Source organism: Heterocephalus glaber, unplaced genomic scaffold (assembly GCF_053883595.1).
Source record: "Heterocephalus glaber isolate CG9 unplaced genomic scaffold, H.glaber_assembly_v1.0 deba00001550, whole genome shotgun sequence".
NCBI lineage: Eukaryota > Metazoa > Chordata > Mammalia > Rodentia > Bathyergidae > Heterocephalus > Heterocephalus glaber.
Window position 1 is genome coordinate 21,787,964 of NW_028258343.1, and position 24,290 is coordinate 21,812,253.

Genomic DNA, 24,290 nt, shown 5'->3' on the forward strand with positions numbered 1-24,290 from the left:
TGATGTTGAACATTTTTTCATGTATTTATTTGCTATTTCTACTTCTTTGTCTGAGAAATGTCTGTTCATTTCAGATGCCCATTTTTCGATTGGGTCTTTAAATTTGGGAGGTCTGGAGAAGATCATTTTTTAAAATTTCTGAAATGAGATTTAGAATTTAGTTCTTTAATTTCTGGATTCGTTTCCAAAATATCCTTCTCAATACTGTATAAACAGAAAAGAGTTTTGACAATGGCTGATTTAACTTTTTTTAATTGAGGAAAAAAATTAATGAATAACTTTCTGGATAATGATTTATTCTTCTTCTTTAATCTGAGTACTATGTTTTGTTAGCTAGCCCCGCTAAATCCTTAACAAGTTAGTTAAAAATACTTTCTACTTTGAAAAAATTATACCTTTATGAAGTCGCTGGTTGAATGGTGTTTGTGTTTTGTGTTTTACTATTCTCCACATGTATGCAAGACATTTTCTTCTCTGCAGCGCATTGCTTTGACTCACATTCTGTACACGTCCATCATTCTCTCCTCTCCACATTACCCTGACAGATGGTGTCATTGACTCTTTCCCATTAAATTTAATAAATGTTAAATCTGTAGTCTCATTTCTTTACAAGACATTAGTGATGAAGATTTGTACTCTTCATCATCTTTCCAGTTATCCTCCTTCTAGCACATGTTGGGGCTGCACCATCTGCACCATCTGCCCCAGTGTGAAAGTGAGATGTGATATTGTGACTTCCTGGTAGAAGCTCATCTGGGGAGTGATCAAGTCACCCTTACCCCCTGCCTGCTGTTGAGTGGTGGTCACCTGTGAAGGTTTTGCCAGCCAGGGACCTGAGTTAGGATAAAATGGAATGAAATCTCCCACTCCCTGTCTTCTTAGTTGGCTTCATCTCATGTTCCTTTACTTCTACCCAGCCCCTATCTACCAATATGACTTTCCTATGGCCCCTGAGAGACATATTGCCGTTTCCTCCTACAAATTTTATATTTACTCTTTCTTTGCCTGGAAGCTTCTTTCAGACAGCCTCTCGGCAGGCTCCTCTGCATCACCCATAGCTCCCCGGAAGACCAGCTTCTCCAAGAAGTCTCTCCTCACATGATGCTAAGATGGCAGCCTATGTCTTTGACCCTCTTTTCCCTCACCTTGTTATAGTTTTGGTCATAACTCTTAGATTACATAAAATTGTAATATTTGTTCTTTTAATTTAAAAAAATGTTTAGTGTGTTTCTCTCCCAATACAATCTAAATTTAATAATGGCAGGGATGTTGTATTGTTTATCCTGTATCTTCAGAATTTAATGGTACTTAGCATATATTGGGCTTTCAAAAAAATGCTTGTTTAACAAATTATTTAGTCAGTATTTATTATTATGGAAAATTATTGATTTTGATATATTTGTTAATATAATTAAGTATATTAATAGGTTTATTATTTGTTTATTCATGAAATAATTCCTTGTTGGTTATATCCCATTTAATTTGGTGTGAAAATTTCCAATATGGTTATTAATATTTCTGAGATTAACCTCTAGATTAACTTCAAAAGATAAACTGGAGCCATTTTCTAAGCCTTGGAATTTTCTACAGAAGAAAAATTATCTACTTGAAAATCTGAAAGAAATTACTGATAAAATTATTGAACCTGAGATAATTCTTTGAATAATTTTCCTAGGAATATTAATATCCTTTCATAATTAACAGTGTAGCCAGATACTTGATTTCCTCTTTTTCAATAATAATAATTCAATTTTTCCTAGAAAAATACCTATTTCATTAGGAGTTTCAAGTTTAATATCATTAGCATTTTACATTTTATAATAATTTTAATATTTTTGTAACCTTTTTCCATCTTTATTCCCATGTATGTGAATCTGTTTGTGTGTGTATGATTTGTTAAATTAGCCAAAAGTTACATCTTCCTAGAAAACCACAGATTTTTTTAAACTACTTCTTTTTTCCTCCTTGACTGGATACCTCCCACTCATTCTTAATGACCCTGATTAAGTAAAACTTCCCAGGGAAGTATCCTGATTACATCAGTTCAGCAAGGCTCCAATCTGCCGCACTGCACTGAATTGCAAAACTCTGTAGAACTTTCAAGAATTATTGAAAAAAAGAAGCAAAACAAATGTAATACATATGCATGTGTGCTGCTTACGAGGGGCTTGTGAGCAGTTTCTGTGGAGGCGGCAGTAATTTATTCCTTAATTTGATCATGTGAAATAGATTCTTTGTTATAATTATTCCACTGTGCTATTATGCTTATACCTAAAGTATTTTGATGTTCCATTTCACAATAAAGTGGATATATGAACTCAAATTACTATTCTTAGTTTTCCAATTTTGCTGGTGAACATTTTACCACAGGCCTTGCTACTTTCTAAAGATAGACATGTGAGCCCTATTTTGAGGCCATTGGGAACTACAAAAAATTTTAAGCAAGAATAGTATAATTACATTTAAGAAGGGTGAAGCTGGAAGTAAGGAAATATTTAGGAAGCTGGTTCAGTGGTTCCCCTGAGACTTTGCTTTCGGCTAAGATGAAGATATGGGGACCAGACTGACCAACAGGCCTGATTTAAATCAAATAATGAACAAAATGCATGAGACTGATTCCTAAGAGACTGGAAACAAATGAAGCGAGTCCTGAATTTCCCAACTAAGTTCCTTGGTAGAGATTGAGCCGCTGGCCTCATACAATAGAGAATTCAGGCAGAGCCCAGGAGACCCCAGAAGTGGATGAGATGGAGCTGACCGTTCAGGTAGACGGAGGCAGCTGGAGGTCGTAGGTAGAGAGGACTGCAGAGAAGCGGGCTGCTCCCATGGGAGCTGTGATCTGTACAGCATCGCCCCTGAGTATTCAGCTGAGGAGGGATCAGCTCACACATGCAGGCAAATGAACTGAGCAAAACAAAAGTATTAGGGAGAAGGGTGCCTAACAGGCCTGCAGGACCCACAGAAGTGCATTTTCTTACCAGCCAGACTGGAAAGGTCTATGATAGTTTGAGTAGAGCACCCTGAAAGCTCTTGGCTCAGTGGGGACCACTTAGCCCTAGCCTGCAGGCTAATCTGGCCCAGAAAAGCAGAGCTTAAAAACAAGACACAGGAGGATTTGTTTCTAAATAGCTGAAATGCAGAGGAAAAAAAATCAAGAATATTGATGGCAACATAAAAATATCTAGCATCAAACAAGGTAAGTTTATAATGTCTGAATCTAATAAGAAACTAACAGAAGTGGTTATCCATGATCCGTAATGACTAGGGAAATAATCACTTAAAATATACCCAGAAATAAAGTAAACGTGAAATTTGCAGGTAAAGATATTAAAAGTTATAACTTTATTCTGTATGTAAAAATGTTAGGTAGAGTCATAGAAAAATGATTCAATTAAGACTTCTAGAATAAAATCTACAATGTCAGAGAAAAACTACAGTGGACAGAATTAATAGCTGATTCGATATTGCAGAACGAAAGATTAAGAAAAGATTGCACTGGAAAAGATAGCAACGTAAACTATCTGGAGAGAAAAACAGTGGGCAGAACATCAGTGATCTGCAAAACTTCAAGGGATCCACTACATGTTACTGGAGTTCAAAAGGGAGGGAGAAGACAAGACACTCCCCACATATGAAGAGATGGTGGCTGAAAGAACTTCAAATTTCAAGAAAAATTATAATTTAGGGTTATAGCAAGGTAAATGACCTACAGATTATTCAAAACCAGTGATGAAACATCTTGAAACGTTTCTATTAAGAAAGATCAATTCTGTACAAAGGAACAAAGTTGAAGATGATGGCAGATTTTCCTTCAAAAAGAATGATACATAGTACACATTTAAAGTATTAACAAACTCAGACTAAAATTCTACGGAGAAATTACTTGTTTTAAAAGAAGGCAAAATATGCATTCAAGAGCTGAGAGAATTCAACCAGCAAACTTATACTAAAAGAAATATTTTAAAAACTTCTTCAAGCAGAAGAAAAATGCTGTCTGAAGAAATGTCATTTATTTAAGTATTCTTTGATTTTTAAATCAGTGTTGCATAATTTTAGCATACCAATATTTCATATATTTTATTAGTTTATATGTAATTATTCATTTTTTGGAGGCTACTATAAATCCCACCTGTTTTTAGATTTTAATTTCTAATTTACCATTGCTAGTATATAGGAATAAAATGATCTTTAAATATTGATTTATGTAATAAAATCTTGTGTGTGGATATCATAAATTACATTAACTGATTTTCAAATAGAATTGGAGCTTTTAAAACTTTCTGGTTTTGCTTCATGTTTTTGGGCTACTGCCCACAAATAATACTGAGACAGAGTCAGACCACATGTCTGACCCAAAGGATGACTCTGAGCTGAGGTTTCTTATATTTTATTTTTGTGCAGAATCAGGGAACAAACCATGTGAGAGGTGGATCTGACAGCAAGGACAACAACAGCAGAGGGAGGACACAGGCAGCCAACTGCACTGCAGCCCAGAACACACTCACTCAGTTGAGCAGACTCAGCGAATAGACTGGGGTGAGGACTCGTAACTACAGTGATTCCTACCTTTTGTGTCTTCATATCTTCGGAGTTGCTGGAGAGGGTACTGTTTCAGCCCACTTTGTTTCATCTGGTCCTGATGTCTCCACTGCAACCCATTTCTCTCACAACACATTTTCATACCTGGTTCATTCTGTGCTTCACTTCCTGATGCACAACTGAGACTAACTAAGGCTTCCGTACAGGCCTGATTGTGGCTTAGAACCGTGCAGTGAGCCCAGTGCCAACTACGTGCAAGGAAACTGCTGACCATACGAAGCGCAGCTGAGCAGCATTTCAGAAACATACTCTTTCTTGAGGAGCAAAGGAAAATCCATAATCACAAAAATTGTCACATACAATTAGAGTGATGTAAGATAAACAAAAATGGCTGATAAATGTAGAGAAGAAAAATTTTAATGATTGTCTTTATTGAAAGGATTGCTATACAGGGAAGAGACTAAACTAAATTTATTATATTTAATAGTGGGACTAAGACAGATGGCAGAATATTATAAAAAGCAGATGTTAAAAGCCTATGTAATAGGAATTTCAGAGAGATTAGAGCTGTTCAGAAATTGAATGACAGATTTTTAGATAATAAATTCCTCTTCACTAGTAGTGTAGGATGCAAACAGAAGGGACATACATCAGGGTGCTTTAGTAAAGAATCTGAACTGTTGGGTGCTTGTGGAAAAGGATTTCAAAGTTGCTCTCTCTTTCTTTCAAAGAGTTCTGCTGAAGTAGGTCATGAAAAATATTTTCAGGACAGGGAAAACACTACCATAGAAACAGAAAACCTTAAGCCTCTCTCAAAGAGGCATGAGAACTTCATATCCCAGTAAGTATTTTGAATGGTATCACCCCTACGCATGAAGTAAAATTTTCAGAGAACCCCACTTAATCAAAATATTGGGATCTGGCTATTGCTTCTTTGAGAATAATAGAAATGTACTCTCTCTTTCTGTCTCATCATAGTGTTCCAGAATGTTTGTCCAAAGAATAGCTGTTTACAAAAATTAGCATATTGTTTTTCTAACCCTTGTAAATTAGCATGCCTAGGTGGCTCAAAGATATTCTGGGCTTCCAAAAGCCTCTGCAGTGTTCATGAGAATAACTCAAGCTGAATACATTTTTTGCTTCCACAAATTTGTTGCTAAGCAGAAAATTTGGTACATCTAATTATATAGTGCTGCTTGTTCCTTTCCCTAGGAAACGCCCCAATTTTCATGATGCTAGTGAACCTAAAATCCTCCAAGGCGTGCTTTGTGCTTCCTTCTTGATACTGGGCAACAGGGTAGTCTGTGAGATGAATGTAAGACTCACTACTTCTGTCACTAGAACACTGAACCTAAATAAAAATCCTCTAAAACCTAGTAATGTCTTCCATGAAGTGTTTAATGGTGCCAGTTTACGGAAGTCTTTCTTTTAAACGACATGGATTGTATTTCCACTAATTTGGGTGCTGATACACCTCATGTTTCAGAAATGGAATATCGAACAAGATTCTTAAACTGCCACTGCACTGACTTGGCTACAGACGCAGGTCCTTTAAATTCTGGGACATGCTTAATGAGACCATATGCATTTGGGTCTGCGCCAGCAGCCCACGCGGCCTTGAGTCTGGACATGACCTGCAGGTGGACTTAGTTCATCTCTGAGAAGTCTCAGGCCATCTCCTCCTCACTGGCCCTCGGGGGTTAGAGACACTGCCCTTCCTTCCTATTGGTGTCCTTTCTTTCCACTCTGAAAGCTTCCCAGACAGCCAGCTGAAAAAGAATGGTTTCCATCTTTATTATTGACTATCAGTTGGTATTTCTCATTTGACATTTTCTTATTATGGAAGGGTCTGTGTGAATTTCTTGGAAGACACTTGAACTCTGTACTTTTGATCACTGGTGTTGTATTTCTCAGTCTCCTGAAGCATGTATTTAATATCTTCCTTTGTCATAAATTATTTTAATATTGTCATTTTTGCCTATACTTCTCTCACTAGCAGACATTTTGAGAATTCCCCCCACATTAATGTCAAAACTAAATTAATATTGTATGTCTGTGAACTCATGTTTGTCCAGTAAGTTCTTATCCAAGGTTTCTTATATTCTTTGACCTGAACACAGTTACTGAGCTGGGTAACTAACGTATTTTTGTGTGTGCTGAGGAGAAGGATAGGAGTGAGCATTTTTGCCCAATAATAGCAGCTATTACTTCATCAGCTCCACTATTAGATAGCATTAGGTGGATGTAAAATCCAAGAGTAGTAGCAAATCCTGGGTATTTTCAGACTTACAGCAGATCAACCAGACAGAACCCTCTATAACGTAAGAAACAGTATGGTTAGATGTATTCAAGTCAATGTCATAACGAGTCAATCAACCTTGGGCTGAATATTGGGAGAAAGATTGATTTTTGCAAAATGTATAAACTGAATAGAGGTAGAGTATAGCCTTTCTCTTTTTTCTTGTTCTTCTGGTGCCTGTCAAATGATTGATCTTTGAATTGTCAAAATATTCTCCACCAAAGTAGACCTTAGACTTTATCTTAAGACTCCATTTTGAGGAAGAGATATTTTTAAGGGACTTTTTCTTTTTTTATTGTGCTGGGACTTGAGTCCATGGCCTTGTGCACACTAGGCAAATGCTCTGCCACTGAGCTACATTCCCACCCCGAGGCTCCATCTTGAGTAGGAAAATCGTTGATTTCGAAGTCTCTTGTAAGAATTAAATCATTATCTTACTCTTTTTTTTTAATTTTTTGGTAACGGGGATCGAACTCAGGTCCTTGCGCTTGCACAGCAGGTGGTGAAACCACTGAGCTAAATCCCGGCCCTATCTTACTCTTTATACCAATATTCTTTTCCAAGTTATAAGAAATACAGGAAAAGTTGGCTCTTCCCTAATTCAAAACTTATTAAATATAGTTCTCTTTTATTTTCTCTGTAAAACAACAAAGAATAATTTTAGTATAGGTTATAACAAGGAGGCATTATTCAGTATTTAGAGTGGAATGAATGATACAGAATTTAAAATCTTGAAAAATTAGAATTCTTTTTCATTTTCTATTTTTGTCTTCATCAATGCTTGTCAGTCATATAATTAAGCAATTTTCAGGTTTTTCTTTCTTTATCCACTTTTGCGAGAAGTCATTTTTTTTTTTTTTTTTTTTGGTACCAGGCATTGAACTCGGGTCCTTGCGCTTGTGCAGCAGGCGGGGAAACCACTGAGCTAAATCCCCAGCCCTATCCACTTTTGGATTAAAGATATTGATCCAGTTTTTTATTTTCTAGTACTGAATTTTCCTATGTACAGATCCAAGGCCTTAGTACAAAAAAATTAAATGTTAAGTAAAAGCTAGTTGAAGACCATCTTGTCCTGTTTCATTATAGCAGAACCACAAAACATGACACTTGGTGAAATCTGACTTTCCATATAATTTTTTACCCAAGGATACAATTTCTTTATAATGTGCTTGTTTTCGGAGCCAATTTCTTTATTAGCAAAATGTCTATTTGGCAGTAATATATTTGTCCCTTTGAAAAATGTGGAAAAACTCCACAATTATCAGTGGATTTACTCCATAATATTTCATCAATGGCTGATGAATCTGCACTTTCGGTCTCTCTTTGACTCACCTACTATTTGTTCAACTGAGAGAACTTACCAGGTGTGGGGAAGTGCAGTAGGTGTTGAGGGACACACAGACAGAAAAAGGAAAAAATACCAAAGTCAAGGACAATGGGTGACAGTCACTTCAACTCCTCATCATGTGATTTACTACATCAGGAAATGCTGGCTGCTCAACTTTTCCCTTTCTTCGTGAAACTCATGAGTAGGTAACAGGACATTACTGGCCATAGTATGTAAAAAATGAGGTAAAACAGAAAATCATGAGACAAACATATTCATTTTCTATATGAAATAGCAAAGGAAGGTGAGTCTTCTTACCATGTCCATATGGTATTGTCCGTTATTTCCTCTGGGGAGTTTTTTCAAGAAACACTGAATTTCTTTGCTCTGGATTCCTTTGTATCAGAGCTACAGTTACAATTTTCAGTGGTTCCCAAGAATTATCACTATCAACAAGATTTGAGGACTGGAAACTACAGGAAGTAAATATTGAGAGGATATGATGAAAATTTGAAAAGTATAACAATTTTCACAAATGCAAATTATTATCGCATTCTCATTTTATCAATATTAAATAAAAATTGTCTTTTATAATTTACTTAAATGAAATGATTTATTTTTACTTTTTATGTTTTTAAGCTTTATGTTTATGAATTTCTGAGATGCTTAATCTTTCTTACATCCCATTAATTATTGCATTATACCCCTGGAATGTGTCTCCATTCTCTCTTAACTGGTTTTGTGCTGAGCTCAAAAGGTATGCTACTTTTGTGTCATTTGATAAACCTTTAAAACAGAAATTTGGCTTATGTCTTCTCAAAGAAAATTTTGTCCTTTAAATGCAGATTACCTGTGAATAGGAATAATAATAATAACAAAGAGGAGGGAAATAGAGACAAAATTAATGTTTGGTCTCAGATTATGCTTTGTGATTACAGTTTAACACCACTGTAATTGGTATTATAATTATTAAAGTTCTTCCAACAAAATAATGAGTGAGGGAGAGTAAATTTGTCTTAAGATCTTCTACAAACAGCGTAATTCCTGAAATTATTTACCACTTTATGGGAAATGTTTAAACTGTTGCCTTTGTCACTTTAATATGAAACATTGGACATTTGTTCCTGCTCATCTTACTATTCTATTGTGTTCCTCTAGAACTGGAAGAATAAAAAAATAAGTAAAAGATTTATAATTTTTAAAAGACACAGTTCAGCAACCGAACTGCTGCCTAAATGTAGAACATGTAAACGAATATGAGAATAAAGTGAAGAATAATCATTCCCAAGAGAAGAGGCAGAAAGAGAAAGCGTGGGATGTGTGGGCAAGAGAGCTGGATTAGTTCATTGGGTTACAACCAATCACTTATTTCTTCTCGTTCTAATTAGGCCCTCGGTCTGTTTTCTCATCTGAAAAACATGGCTTAAACTTTCTATCAGTTCAAATATCTTCAAAAGGAGGTGCAACATAAACTATTAGACAGCAGCCGTAGCAGCAGAACTGTCTTTCCCACAGGTGCCTTGCTCGGTTGCTGTGTTCATCAAGCCCAGTGAACCTTATGACCTGTGAAGCACCAAGTCGGTATGCAGTGTTTTTAATAGAACGATGACTGGGAAGTCGTGCGAATGCTCCTCCCCTCGGATTTGGAGGTGAAAAGAAGACACTGAGCTGTGTTTGGACTCAGGGAAGAGTCGTGATCATGAAGCTTGTTGTCATACTGGGCAGAGCGTGTGGCGAGAAGGCGGGACCACTCTTAGGAAAAGTCTGTGCAAAGCGGCTGACGTGGCTCGGTCAGGAGAGGGCTGGAATGATGTTCTGAAAAGACTATGCACAACTGGATGGATCCTGGGCGGCGTCTTCAGACTCTCACAGGTTCCCTTCTGTTTGCACGGGCTCTGACTCTGTCTTTGTCTAAGATACACAGCTTCCTCCTGCAGACCTGTGCTTTCAAATGCCCTGTGTGGGAGGCACGAAGGAGCGGCTGTGGCGGAGAAAGAGCCTGTCCCACACAGCTTGTGAATCGAGGCCTGGGCTGTGACGGCCAGAGGGAAGACACTGGTCTGGCAGCAGATCTTCTGGTGCTGGCGTGGGGTGGCCGCCTCCAGGGTCCTGTCTGGTGCCACCCAAGTGCTGATGAGCCCGAGGAACCTTTGGTGGGGGCCCGGATAACGTGCGTGATTGGCAATCACGAAGACGGATCTACTCCGGTCAACTGACCCAGAAAGCATCCAGTCTCCGAGCTCTGCTGCCTGTTTCTCATTTCCGGAAAGCACATGCTAACAAACAGAAATCGTGAGAGGTGTGTACAGTGTGGGAGAGGCAGTGGGGTGCTTCTGTTAAATCCGCTCTACCTGAATCACTCCTGCAATTCATTCAACACTGAAGACTCCTAGGACCAGTGCAGTTCCTGAACAAGAGAATCCCACGATTTTCTTCCATGTATTCAACTCAGTCAGCAAAGAACCCAAGGAGAAATGAGTTCAGGATTCAATTGGAATTGGACACTCAGGAATAACCTTTAATATTTGTTCTTATTTTCCCAAATTTAAATCATATCCATCCTAAAAATTTCAAACAGTATCTTAAAAACTGCAAACAGTTGATATAAACATGATTTAATTTTATTTGCCTTATTTTTGCTAGGTGGACCTATTTTAACTCAAATGGCAGAGGAAGAAGCAGAGACTCACTGACTAAATAAATGCCTTGGCCAAGGCCACAAAGCTGAGAGCGAGCCAGTATCGGAACCTTGGAAGTCAACTTCTAAGGACTGTGAAATTAAGAAACTGTGCTTTCCACCACAGTGTCAGTGATGGTTTGGATATGGCATGATAAAGTAATGAATATGGACACAAGATTTAAATCTCTGGATCAAATTTCTCTTGCTGGTATCCATCATTTTTTTTTTTTTTTTTTTTGGCCAGGAGAGCAGTAAAGCAAGGAAATTGTGTTCTCAGTGAGAATTATAGGAAGAAACCACTTGAATCTCATCTCAAACATTCAGCTCAATCAGAGCAACCTTCAAGAGCTGACGCATAACCACAGCTTTGAGAGTTGATGCAGGAAGGCCAATACACCATATGCATTAAATGTCCCACAAAAACAGCATTGAGACCTCGTATTTTGTCTACATGATTCCAAAGCTGTTAAACTTAAAGATAGTAACAAATAACAAAACACTTACAACTTGCACAAAAAAGAGATCTTTTTCCTTGAAAAACATTGTGATATATTTGTGTAGTTAAATCCTATTAGAAAAAAATATTACAAAAAAGTTCTTGAATACAGATAGAAATTTCAAGGTTCAAGAGAATATTTATATACTTTTAAAGAAAATATTTAGTGCCATGAAATCATGACTTAGCAGAATATGAACACTTTATTAGACAGGTAATAAAGATTTGACCTGCATATTAAAACATTTGAAGGGCTCAGGTGCATTTTTCCCTTTCTTTTTTTCATACGTATGTCTTTTGAACATTAACCGGCCATGGTTTAGTAACTATGATTACATTAATTTTTTACATTGAAGGTTTATACTTGATAACTATGTACGAAGATAATAAATTACTTATCTAGAGTAGAAAATAACTAATTTTATTGAAACGCAATTTTGAAATGAATGATGGCATCTGTATCCAAAGTAGGCTCTGCTTTTCATGCTACTAGATAGTAGACAGCCAACTCTTAGTGTTAATTTGAGTGATTGAATAAACAGGAATTATCTCTATGCCTTAGCTTCCTCATCTATAAAAGGAAAATAAGAGAACTTGTGATAACATTGATTTAATGAAGAAATTTATTTGTAGCCCCACTGCAGTGCTTGGAATGGAACGGTCACTTAAACTCAGTAGGTGTCAAACAAACACAAACTTCCTTTTCCACATCCTGCTTTTAAAAAATTTATTTTAGATGGAACTCTTTCTACAGCACTGTTCATACTTTTCTGTATCTAAAGTAATTTCAGTGTAGATGTGCACAGCCATGAGTAACATTATTGTAAGAACTTGGTGTATTCTAAGAACAAGAAGCTTTATGATTCCCTTCTTTATTATGGGGAAACCAAAGTACAGACAGGAAAAACAACATTTGGAAAGTTGTATAGTCCTGAGCTGGAGGAGCTGAGCTTTCAGTCTAAGCATTAGACCCCAGAATTCATATTTGTAACCACTGAATTGGTTATAGGTATCAGTTCTCACATTGGCCTTGAGTATACAGAAACACTTAGAAGTACTTATTTGTCCTGCACTGGATAGTCTGAATACTCATTCTGTTGTGCCTTTCAAGGTTCTGGATATTCTTCTTGATGATTTTTTCTCTTATTGACTGGCTGGCACCGTGAGTCACTTTTGTTTCCCAGCCCAAGAGAGAATGCACTAATTTCATGTCCTTCTGGAGGCTGAGAAATTACATAATGATATTCTAATAGAAGTCTGTGTAAAATAAAAGTAAATGTGCCCAAGAATTAATCTTTTCCTAAAAAATAATTAGGACCTGGGCTACTTAGGCAGATTCATTATTAATCCAACAAAGATGTACTGAGTGCTGGGCATCAGCAGCTCCACACCCAGGGGAAGCCGGGCCCTGACCATGGCTTCCCAGTCTATCCTACAAGGTGAAGTGTTACAGAGATGCTGAGCTGTGTGCTTTGTTCTCATTTTCGGGTAGAGAGGAGACAGTACAAAAAGTACAGCGCACACACGCCCTTTCAAAACAGATCTATGGCCCAAGCAGAGGAAACACCCATTTCTGAGTCACCAGCCTACTCGCTTCTTAAAGAAACATGTAGGGATCACCTGAAAAACAAAGCAGGGCCATCACATAGGCACAAGTGTGATTCTTCAACCTGGACAAGCTCAGGCCACGCTCGGCGAGGCGGCTGATGCTGACAGAGAGCTCAGCGAGGGAGGTTTCCCACATTTACACATCCTGAATGGGTTACTAAAATGATTTATAAAAGTAACAGGGAGGATGGTATGGAAATCATACAGAAGAATTACAGCCAGGCTCATTTTGATGCATCCAGAAGCGAGCAGAAGGCTGCCCTAGGAGACAGAGCACTGCTCTGTTTGTTATACCCTGAACTCACCGAGAAGGAGTTGTGAAAGAGGACCCAGCCAGTGAGCTCATCAGGGCGGTGTCACAACAAAGTAACAGAAATCGTCAGCCAGTGCATTGGAAACGCAGAGGCTGTGCGGAGCACTCGGCCTACATTATCTCATTTGATTCTCCTCAAGAACCCTCTGATGTCAGGGACATTAAATAACCAAAGTCACTGGGTGAGTACGCAGTAGAGCCAGGCTTCTGACCCAGTGTGATGTTACAAAGGGCCACATCACAGGGCAAGGAGAAATCAAGGCAATTTAAAGGAGGGGAGCAATAATCATTCCTGAAATATTTGCTCTGTCTAATCAAAATAACAGCATTGGCAGTTAAAAACAGCATCCTTCACTGTTCTAAAAATAAAATAGCAAATTATATGCTGAAACCACACAAAAAAAAGGTGACATAGGGTTCAATAGACTTGATAATGAATTTTATAAGATAAAAGTGATTTAATAAATCCTTTCCTTTAACAGCACAAAGTGATTCTAATGCCAGGGATTTAGCTCAGTGGTTCTGGCACCTGCCACGGAAGCCTAAGGTCCTGAGTTTGAGCCCCGGTACCAAAAAACAAAACAAAGCAAACAAGTGAACAATGCCTTTGCTATGTAGGATTTCTGTGATGAGAATAGTGTTTAATGCCTTTATTGAACTCTTTTTATGCATTTTGTGCTTGCTTATATTTTTCTTGCTTTTGTAGCCAAATTACTGACCAACATCCTTTAATAGACGAACAGTCTGCTTGGAACAGGATTTCCTTGGGAAATCTGTGAGGAGGTAACATTTGTGTATGAGGTCCTAAAATTCAAAGATGAATGGAAGCAATTAAAATTTTTAGAAGTCAAAGACTAATGTTTACCCCACAGGAAAAACAAAAGAATGTTCTACTTTCTTTATTTTTGCTTTTTAATACAATTTAGACCATTCTGTAAATCAGTTAGCTTCCTAAGACTCAAGTTATTTCTAGATATATATTTTACATGGAAATAATATTAATTTTTAGCTACCCTTTACCACACTCAACCATGCTTCCAAAAGTCAAAAGTGACAAATGTGGCTTACTTCCTAATAACCAGCTCCTTGGAATTTTCAATATATTATGAGACTTTTGTGTTGTAAGATCTGGCTTTATGATAATGTGCTACCTGTAGGAACAACGAAGGAGAATCTGGAAGCATTACCATCACACATTTATTACTAAACACTCCTCACTGTTGGTCACACAGGCTGAAGGCCAACACACGAGACTCAGCTCCTTGGGTAAAGGAGTGCCAAGAAATTAGGGCTGCCTGAGATTTCTCACAAAGATGCTTTCAGTTCGTCTTGAGAAATAAAATGTCTATAATATATGAAAGTCATATGGGTGATGATTAGAAATGATAATAATGTCATCCATGCCTGCACCCGAGCTTTTCTGAGGTCAAGAAGTGATGTTAAAAAATACTATGGCTGCAAACTGTAAGGAGTTGCTGCCATTTACATTTCTACTGTGAAATTCATTTGGCAAATGGCTTTATGACTGCCAAGAGCAGAGCACACCCATGGTGGGACCCGCCTTTCCTCTGCTGAATTCAGTCGTGAACCACACTTGGAGAGGGTGCTGCTTGGGTTTGGGAAAACTATGGGTAATTAGGACAACACAGTCCAGACGAGGAGGAGAAATGACAGCTCATTTCCGGTACTCAGCAGGAGAAGCTGAGTCGTTGAGTGCAATCTGGTTAACACTGAAGGGAAAAGAAGGTTTTGGCTTAATTTGAGGGTGTGTTCCCTATTAATCAGAGCTGATCAGCAGTGGGCTGTACTGCAGTGCTTCTTCAGAGAAGAAGTTTATCATAATGAATGTTCAGGGAGAGTCTCACTGATAATTCTGTAAAAGGCTCCAGCAGGAATGTTCTATCTGCAGAGGTTCGGCTGTGCCATGTGACTGGTAATGCCCTGCTGCTGTCCCATAGGGTGGCATAAAGGACCTGCCACAGGGGCTTTAACATCAGGGCATACTGGTGCTTTGACCCTCCAAGGGGAAGCACCCACCTATTTTCCAGGGAGATTCTTTCTGATAGTCAATAATTTGCTGATTGAATTTATATAAATTACAGGAAAAGTTAAAGCGTGACTTCTAATTCACTTCTTATTCACCGATTTGTCAGTGCAGCAGTGCTTTTGAGAGCTCATTCTGGATGACACTGTGATAAGGAAAGGCCTGAGAGGCTTCGGCTGCAGCATTACCACTCGGGGTGTCCAGAGAGATGGAGAAGGGGCACGGATGGGGCTCTGGGGTAAGAGAGCCGATAAGGGACCAGCATCCCCAGAAAATACCCTCTCCCCCTCCCTCTCCCTCTCTCCCTCCCTCTCTCTCCCTTCCTCCATCTCTCTCTCCCCCTCCCTCTCTCTCTCCCCCCTCCCTCCTTCCCTCTCTCCCCCCTCCCTCTCTCCCCCTCCCTCTCTCTCTTCCCCCTCCCTCCCCCTCCTTTCCTCTCTCTCCCCCCCCCTCTCTCTCCCCCTCCCTCCCTCTCTCTCTCCCCCTCCCTCCCTCCCTCTCTCTCTCTCCCTCTCTCCCTCCCTCTCTCTCTCTCTCCTCTTTCTCCTCCTTCCTTCCTTCTCTCCTCTCTCCCTCCTTTCTTCTTTTTGCTGGCCCTGTCCAGTTGGGAAGATTCTGGTGCCGTCAGTCTTTTCTTCTGGACCAGCCGGTAGAAGGTCCTCCTCCCCGTGAGCTCCAACTGAGCATCCGCTCTTAGAGACATTTATGCTAATATGCTCTCAAATGCCCTCCTGTTTCAGCCCCCCTTGCTCCACGTGCCTTTCTGCTGCCCCGTGGAACGAGAGTGGGCTAATAGCAGTCACTCGGGCCAACTAAAATTCCGCAGGTAAAAACACCTGGTAGCTCATTCTATAACCCTGACAGAAAGCAAAATAATTAATGCATCTTAAAATCACATAGATGATTCTACTGAATTTTAGTGAAATGCTTTTTAAAATACATCCTGCGGAGCTTTTCTGAGTCCATTTTCCTCACTTGTAAGGTTAGGACAGGTGGAACACGTGGTCCCCAAGGCCCTGCCCCGAGTTACTGCCTTGCTGGGAGCTGGAGTTGGTGTCTCCTCCAGCTGTTAGCAGCTCCTCCACACTCTGCTTAGTCGCGCTGGTTCCAGAGGCTTTTTCCCAGCACGAAATATTAATACCTGAAGGCTGAGGGAGACACCTTCCGAGACGCTTGCCTTGTTTTCATCTTCCTGTCGAAGGATGCTGATTTTGTTAAACACAGTTAGCGATTTGGGAGGATCTAGCTACTCCGCAGTCAGCTTCATACTGGCGCGTGATTTTCCTCAGGTGCTCGTGCTGCTCTCTGAGAAGTGGGTGGAAATTATATTCTCTTACTTGTATCTTCACACCTGTCACCTCGTGGCCGCAGACCTGCTGTTGATCCCTTGCCGACAGGAAGAATGGGCTGTGTCGGTGATAACCACGGGCCTGGTTCCAATCTGCGTTATCTCCTGGGTGCCGCCTCTTGTGCCTTCTTTAGCCTCGCCGGGCACACTTTGAAATGGCTGTTCTGTCAAGCTCTTCCCGTGCTGAGGACATCCAGACCACCATACTTGCCAAATACAGAAAAGAGCATCCGCACAGCCCGGGCACCTGGGCTCCGACCCAGCTGTGGCCGATGACAGACGAGAACACGTGAGATCGAGCGCTGCCGCTTATTCTGGGAAGAGACACACTTTCTAAAGAAGGAAAACTATTTCAGAACTTCTGGATGTGACAACCTTTCTTGTTCACACTCAGTAAACACATTAGTTGGAGTCTTTTGATTGCCAATTAATAACTCCTTTGCCAGGAATACAGACATTGATGCTGTTTTTAGCCCTGAAAAAATCCCCTGGGTACAAAGAGAAGTTCAGGCACTGTAGGTGTTATGATTCCCAAGTGCGACGGTGTCCTTGGGTCTAGTAAAATTCATGAACTTTACAATCAGAAAGCCCAGTGTTTTGTTGTTAGGTTGCAAGAGGAGGTGCTTTGGAAAACAGCAATGTAAAGGCTTGGATTTAACTGCTTTCTGAGGCGGGCCACTGGGGACACAGGGACAAGGTCAGGAGATCTCAGGCCTCTCAGCCAAGTAGTTACAATTATGACCCTGGTCGAGGGACAGTGTTCACCCCTTACTCCAGAGAGGCTAGCGAAGCAAGTGATCATGACGGAGAGGAAAGACCTTAGTGACTCTGAACTACAGTCAAGAGCTGGACTGAATGTGTGCTTGTGAGCTTCCTCTTTGTGCTAAGTTGATTCTCACAGAACTGCTATTTTTCTAATTTTGAAAGGTGATGCAGAAGGTTCCAAGTGAAATTTTTCCTGACTATAATACAGGAAGGAATTAGAGAGTTCTATTAGCTGAAACGATTCCTTTGCATGCAAATGAAACTTCTTCTAGTTAAACGATAAGATCTATAATAAATATAAGTTCATCTCAAATAAAATTTAAATAGAAAAACAACCAAGTTTAATAAATAAACCATTTCCTATTTAGGCCCAGTAAATGGTAGGAGTGGTATATGGTTATTACAGCTCCTGAAGCCAGGTACAAGAGTTAAATGAAAGCTCTGACATTTTACCTTCGCCTAGAACAGGGTGCTGACTCTGCCCGTGCTTCAGTTTCCTCACCACAAAATGGGAAGGATAATAGCACCAGTCATGAGGTCCTGGGGACTAAGTGAGTTAATCACATTAAAACAGTCAGCATCCGTCTCAGTAAATGTTAGCCATTATAAATATTATTACTATAATTACCCATCATCAAATGCAGGAACAGAAGCAAATGAATGACATTTGCAGATTTGTTTTTGAAACAGATCTTCGAGCCCAGTGCTTATTTTAAGGCATCTGTACTAAGCAAAGCTCACATGCACAGTGGGTGACAACGCTGTCAGCGACAACGTGGTGAACTGTAGGAGAGCCAAGAACTTCAGTGAGCTCCAAAGATAGGGCCTTGGCCCGCACAGAGTTTGTCTGGTGCTGCTTTGGAGCTCAGGCGTATGACACCAACAGTGAACCTGTGGAGGATAAGTAACAGGAGGAGGACATCACTGACTGTTGGTCATGATTTCTCGTTCTTATCCAATCTCCGGTGTCCGAAGCTTTGTCAAGCCGATCGCAGTCACTGGGACAAAGGGGCCCAGTTTGTCTCAGACTCCTCAGGGAAGGGGCTGGAATGGCATTAAGCTCAAGTGCATGACCTCCAGGCTTTCATTTGAGCAGGTGAGAGAGGTTTCCAGTGTCCTATAGCAGCACTCTCGGTCAGGCAGTTGCTGAGAATACAGCGCGGCAAGAGGCCAAGAGCTGAGCAGAGTTTTCAGGGCGGGGGCCACTACCATTCCCTTCCTCCACACGAACCTGGAGCTGTCGGGGACAGAGAGCCACAGCCCCACACAATGGCCCATTTCAAGCTGCTTGGAGCAGTGCACCCACAGAAAAAGTGCCTGGAACTCCCTTCCCTTTGGTGCTGTGAGGGGGAGCAGTGGTCTCAGTGCAAACACTTTAACCCTCGTGCTTCTCTCTCATGCTGCCGAGCTTGCTTGTTCTGACAGTTCCACGACCCTAATTAAGTACCCAGGTACCCCGAGTTAAAGGAAAGTTACTGAATATTGATGGAAAAGAAATATATATACAACTCAGCAGACAAAGCCACAATTCAGTGGAAGGTTTCCTCCCAGCATTTCTCACGTGGGCCCTGCAATCCTGTGACACTGCCTAGGACTGCTCCCTGGTTCTTCGCCTCCCCACTTCTCTTCTGTGTTTTCCTGCTGACTTTCTTCTGTGCTCATAGGGAACGGGAGCCTTCTGGCAGTCTGCTCTTCTCTTCGCACACCTTCCAGCTCCCTCTCAACCGCTCTGCTCTTCGCCTGTCTCTTCAGGGGCTTAGCTCACACACTGTGGCCATGTTCTCCTGCACCAGCCTAGTGTTCTTCCATATTGGATTCTCCTCACTGTCACTGTGATCCTTAAAAAATTCCATGGACCCTCACATCTACAATGTACCAATAAATTCCTTTCTTTCCCTTTATAGCCAATCGTCTTGAAAAAAGCTATGTTCTCTATCTTTGTGTTTTCCCCTCCATTCACTCCAAGAAGACATCCCTCCAGCCCTCTAAAACTGCTCTTGTCCAGGTCAAAGATGCCTTTTATCTACTAAATTCAACAGTGCCTGCCCTTTCAGTTAACATTTGATAGAAAAGGCCACTGTTTGATCTTGATACCCTCTCCTTGTTTCTCTATTACCTCAAGACACACACCAGGTCAGTTCCTTTGCCAGCTTAACTCTGCCCCGCTTCAATGCAGATGTACTTTGCTGTCAGTCATGTGGCTCCTTCTCCTCCTGGGCCACCTTTAGTCCCCAGGTACCATCAGTTATGGTTTCATACACTGATAAGCCCCACGTTTAGGGGTCTTGACCTTCAGTGCTCTGAAAACCTGTGCACTCATAAGTGACTGCAGACTTAGCATTGCCCACTTGGTGTGGCAAACGTTCAATGTACTGAACATTTTTACCCTCTTCTCTTCCCGTTTTTCTGTTCTTCCCCCCATCTTAGCAAATGTCTCAATTCATTTAGTTAGCACAAGCCCTACTGAGTACCAGCCTTGATTTATTCTTCTCACTTCCCACATCTAACCCAGCAGCAACATTGACAAGTGTTCTTTCTTTTTCCATCTCAGGAGAAAATTTATACAGGAGTAAGGATACTTCTTCATCAATACTTGATGGACTTTACCAATGAAATCAACAGGGCCTGAGCTTTTCTCCGTGGCAAGTTTTTGATAATTTCACTATTTAAGAGATTCTGTTTTACCTCTTGTCATTATGGAAAAGGGGTTTTAAAAATGTGTCCATTTCATTTCAGCTGTCAAATTTGTTCATTTAAAGTTGTCCACAATCCTTCTTCATTATGTCAAGAGTCTGGAGGATCTGTGATCAATCCCTTTCACTCTTGATTTTGTTTATGTTCTCTTTCTTTTCACCTATGCAGCCTGGCTAGAGGCTTATAAATTTTGTTGATGTCTTCAAAGAACTATGTTTTGTCTAAATAGACTTCTTTCTCATTAATTTTCTCTTGTCTATATTGTGGCCCTGTATCAACTTATTTTGGATTTTTCTTGCTCTTCATGGCTGCTTAAGGTGAAAGCCAGAAAAAAATCAACCAGCTCACTGACTTTTAGAGGTTCTCAAAACGTTTGATCTCAGGATCCATTTGCACTCCTAAAAATATGGGGATCCCAAAAAAGGTTTAATTTTGTAGGTTATATCTGTGACTATTTATGATTTTATACACTATGCTTGTGTCTACATTTAATCTATTGGAATCTGTTATTTTGACTTGAATACATAAGGGAAATTTAGCCACAAACAAATATGTAATTGGAAAAGCAAGGAGGTTTTTGATAACTTCAGATAACTGTGACGTTCTCCTTCAATACTATATTAAAACTACACAAGGTAGTTTTAAAAAGATTAATTACAATGTGGAATCTAAAACCATATCTAGGAATTTTTCATACTCTCACATATTAAAATTTGTTGGTCTATCATGAACCAATTGGTATTTTATTGATGTATTCTTTGAAAAATGTATTCTTTTCTGTATATCAGGGTATTCTTTTCATTTGGTAACATCATGCATTGATCATCTGAAGACTACCAGTTCACTGAGTTAAACAAATCTCCCAAAGATCGACACATTTCATTACTCAACATTTTAAAAATCCCATTTGTTAGTATCACTGATGTCATTAGGTAACTCTTTAAATATGTGATATTTAGAATTCAATGAGTTTGTGGTGGCAGATACAGGTTTTCCAAAATTCTAAATTTCCTATGAAAACTCCAGTTTTTTCCTTGAAGTGACAAGCTTATTTTGTTTTTAATAAAATGTCTTCCAAATCTGAGTCATTACTGTCAGGCAGACCCTATGTCAAGTAACAGAGTCCCTTGACACCCATGGCCTGTCCGCCTTGCACCCTAAGCCTCACCCAGTGTCTCCCCAGCCTCTTCCCTGAAATACAATTCTACCTTGGCACCTAGCTGAAGTGCCTTGGGTAGAGTCCCATTTTTTCATGCAGAACAGTAAGGAGATGTGCACATCAGAGAGCACATTTTTACAGTTACCATTTGTCCTGCTCAAGCCACGCTGTTCCTGAGTGAGCAGCACCTCCCTGTGACCCCGTGGTGGTCCAAAGCACAGTGACGACTATTTGTGGGCCTTGACTCGTGCAAAGGCACCAGCAGATGCACCCATCATGGCTTTTGCACTATCAGAAAAAATACCAGCACAATAATAAAAAAGACAAATGGTAGCTTAATATTATTATGAAAATGGTTTTCTCAAATATCTGGGTGATCCCCAGATTTCTATGCATTACAATTTGAGAACTCTTGGCTTAAATCAATGAGAACAGGGATACATACATACACATTTGACAATGGTTTTTCTATTAAAACTTTTTAATAAGTAGCATATTATTTTGTTTATGGAATATAAACATAGGGGAAATAATGCAAATAGGAATAAGGCAACAGAAATATCTACTTAGAATTTAACAACTTTTTTATACTGTTTATGCTTTAATCCCATATACCCTAACTCCTTGTTTTACATGTTTTGTATAATAGACCACAAAAACATAAGTTTTAGATTATATATTTTCATTCATTGTAATAATAGTAGCTGGTATGTTGAGCTATCAGTGCTCAGTGCTTTGCCACATACTTTATATTCATTAATTCGTTTCTTCTTCACAATAATGTTATGATTGGGGAACTATTGTCTGTAATGAACACATGAATGCCTGACAGCTACTGTCCAAAAGTGTGCTGAATGCATGAAGCTACTTCTTGTCTAAAGCTCCTCCCTCTTATGATCACATTCCTAGCACCACCCAGGGAACGGTGGGACTGAAACTCCAGCTGGCCATGTAGAAAGCCTGGTCCTGTGACAGAGAGCTGTTAAGTAAACCAATAGAGAAAGTGCATTACATTTGAACCCTTAACTTAGCTTATTAGTTCTTGAGGCTGATGTTTTCCTTTTTTCCAGGTGCAAGTAGACGGAATAGTTGTCACATAAAAAACTATTTCCTCTTCACAGACTCAAGACTTGGGTAGCCCTGCTCTGCTCCATGTAGAAAGCAGCTTCTCTTAGTAACTGCACCAGCTCCCTTCTAGTTTCTCTAATCATCCCAATTATTTATGTAGCTTAATTTCATATGTTTAATAACATGATTAATGGCTTTTCAAAGTAAACGTTTGTAGTGAAAGGGTCCCTTCCAAACCCTTTTTATTAATTTCCCCTTCTATCAGCTCTCCACACTCAGCACTGGCATTCGGACACCAAGAATACGACTGCAAATTTTCTAACACAAACTCAAAAATCTGTTTTCTTTTTCAAGGGCCTAGACACATTTGTTAATGTTGGGAGGAAAACTGCCATTAAAACTGCTTTGATTTGCAAAGTGCTTAGGGATCATGGGGGTAATTATTCAAAACATACAAATAAGAATAATGTTTCATCCTATAATATCTGAATTTTACAGTTAGTTTCTCTATTTTCCCATATGGGGAAAAATAAAACCTCTGCAGTAAATATTTTATCTTTTCTTCTTCTTGCTTCTGACTAAAGTTCAAGAGAGAGAAAAAAATTTTTTCTTATTAAAAAGGAGCAAACTTGTCAGAGAATATAAACCTGTTATCCTTATATCTTCCAGTACAGTGAACTTTATTTAAATATAATATGACAATTGACTGACTATTCTATATACGGACACTAGTGACACTAATATTCTAGAATGTCTAGCCCTGCTGTTTGCTGCTTGCGAACTCATCATTTCTGTAAAAAACCAAACTAGCTCAATTTCCATGTTGGAGGTTTCAATTAAACTTACGGTTTAAGTGTGTTTCCCACACATCTTTGCTAGGTATTTAACAAGCTAAAAGAGCAGTTCATTGTTGGGAACTAAACTAAGTCACGTAAAAAGTCTGAAAAAATGTACTGCTTTGGAGCCCATAAGATGAAAAGTGACTTTTTTTTTTACTGCTCCATGCAGACTTCTGGTGGTTTATGTCTGTTTCTCATTACTTTCCTCCCTATTACTTTTTAAGCATTTTCTCTTACTCCTCTTTTGCATTCTGAGACAGAAGTTGCCTGCTTCAGAAAGAGTCTGGCAATCCTCCTGCCCTTGGTGCCATTAAAGACGGAGTGGATCCTGAAGGTTATGCCACGGCTTGTTTCAAACATTCTTCCCCAAGAAAGCAATCGACCCTCAACATTTCCAATATGAGGAATTGTGTTTTCTTCTTTGTGATTGATCATCTTCCTATTTGCCATTGAAAAGGTATATTGTTTTCATTTGTCAGCCAAGAAATCCCTGATAGCTATGAAATTTATCACACAGTTGTCATCCTGTTGGAACATTTAAAACCTATAAATAAAACTAACAAGAACATACATTGAAGCCATGCATTTTAAACAGACCTTTTCAGAAGTGTTAGTTTTTTCTAACGCCATTAGTTTAAAGGTGAAATAACCCTTCCATTTGCAGAATTTGAGTCTGTCAGTCAAAATCACTCAGCCTGGGCCTGCACCATGTAAACTCTCCTGAGGCTGTCAGGGGATCTTGGTGAGACACTTTCTCTCATCACGAAGACTCACTACTTCACACAACTTTATTTCAACTTTTCCCTAGTGTGGAAACCAGGAAAACATTCTCATTCTGTGTTTCACTTTGGTGATTCAACACTGAGGGTCAATGTTGGCTCATCCATGAGAGCAAGTGAGTTTAAAATAAATGACAATAGAAGCTTTTATCCTGGAGATTATCTGGCTATTGGCATTCATGGAGTAGCATGGCTAAATGCAAATGGAGCTGAAGTTATCTTCATGGCTTTATTTTGTCTGAGAGAGGCACCCGTGGGGGAGCTCCTGCTCCTGTTTCACCGCTGCTCACTCTCACTGTGGACTAAGCCAGTCAGGAGGCCACACTGCCACC

At 39.6% G+C, this 24,290-nt stretch overlaps 1 long non-coding RNA gene across 1 annotated transcript in view; it reads left to right on the forward strand.

Moving 5' to 3' along the window:
- LOC147824266 (uncharacterized) overlaps window positions 1-4,569 on the forward strand; it is a 41,706-nt gene extending 37,137 nt beyond the window's left edge. Inside the window, exon 4 of the long non-coding RNA XR_015442586.1 lies at window positions 4,402-4,569. This is a non-coding gene — a long non-coding RNA (uncharacterized LOC147824266). The remainder of the gene's footprint in view (window positions 1-4,401) is intronic.
- Window positions 4,570-24,290: the final 19,721 nt, after the last annotated feature.